Raw genomic sequence first — 1,387 nt, forward strand, 5'->3', positions numbered from 1 at the left:
TCGCACTATCATCTAGGCCTACTACCACATATTGGCATGTCACTTTTCCACTTTGGTTAACTTCCCTACATCTTGATATTGCAAGAAAGTGACATTTGTTGATTTCACCACGTGTCACAATCTTGTGAGCCACATCTTGCCTATTGCCATGTCATTTCTCCTCAATTTCTATGCCACTTGTCAATCTATGATTGGTCTACCTGAGCACCATGTGGCATGTTCTAATTGGTCACTTTGGTCCATGTCACTATCTAGTCATCTACTAGGTCATTCAAAATTTCTTCCATGTTGCCAAGCTAGCTGAGTGGGCCCCATATGTGAGAAGCCTTATTTCATAAAGCACAAATCTTTGGACACTTAAGCTTAATGTGTTTGGGCTTAAAAACACATGTAAATTCCCCACAGGACCAATGTGGGATAAATGACCCTACATCTATGATCCTCAACCATTGGCATCTCTATTCATTATAGCTTTAGCTTGCCATCCCCTATGGTTGTAACAATGTCAATGGCATACACTTCATTTTCCTCAAAATTAGCATCGTCAACTCGAGCATCTAGATTCCTTACACTCAAGATAACGTTGTTCCTATCAATGAAAAATTGCTTCATTTGATGGCTCAATATTCCTTCAGAAATTTTACAATCATATGCCTCTACAACTCTCTGTATGGCTTTTCTAACATCTTTATTCTTCTTTCCAAACTTGACAAGTCTCAGAGCAACATCAGCAAAAACATATGTTTCTCTTCTAGTAATAGGGCCTTCTTGGACAATATATGTGTGTCCCACTACCACTATAAAACCATTAATATGGCAACCCATATCAATCTTGATAATGTCATTTTCTTCCAATTTGATTTCAACCCCCACATTTGGAGAAAAATGGCAATATAGTGTTATGGATTAAGATATAGGTAGGAAATGTTATGCCTTTTTCTATCTTCCTTTTTGCATTTTTATACATATTTCATGTTGCATCTCTAATATATGCATCTCCTTTTTCACAAAGATCAACCACCTTTGTGTTTGGCTTGCATTTAGATAAAACCTTCTGCAATGATTTGTTCACAATCTCAGTGACATCTTTATACTTCATAAAGACATCATTTAAGCTAAGCTGTAACTCCTCCTCCTTGGCCTTTTCATCAGACATTTCTCCCCTCCTTCAAACATGCTTAGAATCAGCAGACCCGTAAATCCACTAGGGTTTCTACAAAAAAATGTTGCTTCTAAGGTTCTCGAACAAAAAAAAATACAATGAAGTAGACTTGGAGAAGGGTAATCTATGTTGCTAAATAGGTTTTGATTGTATAAAAAGAGTTTGGTGACCATTGTGTTTACAATCAGTATCTATCATGCATAAACTTTCAAACAAAAATGTTGC

At 36.6% G+C, this 1,387-nt stretch overlaps 1 pseudogene; it reads right to left on the reverse strand.

The window, feature by feature from the left end:
• Nucleotides 1-465: 465 nt before the first annotated feature.
• Nucleotides 466-1,156, reverse strand: LOC149529449 (ERBB-3 BINDING PROTEIN 1 pseudogene; annotated as a pseudogene).
• Between the last annotated feature and the right edge of the window lie 231 nt (nt 1,157-1,387).

Source organism: Cupressus sempervirens, chromosome 11 (assembly GCF_028749045.1).
Source record: "Cupressus sempervirens isolate cs-2001-9-10 chromosome 11, ASM2874904v1, whole genome shotgun sequence".
NCBI lineage: Eukaryota > Viridiplantae > Streptophyta > Pinopsida > Cupressales > Cupressaceae > Cupressus > Cupressus sempervirens.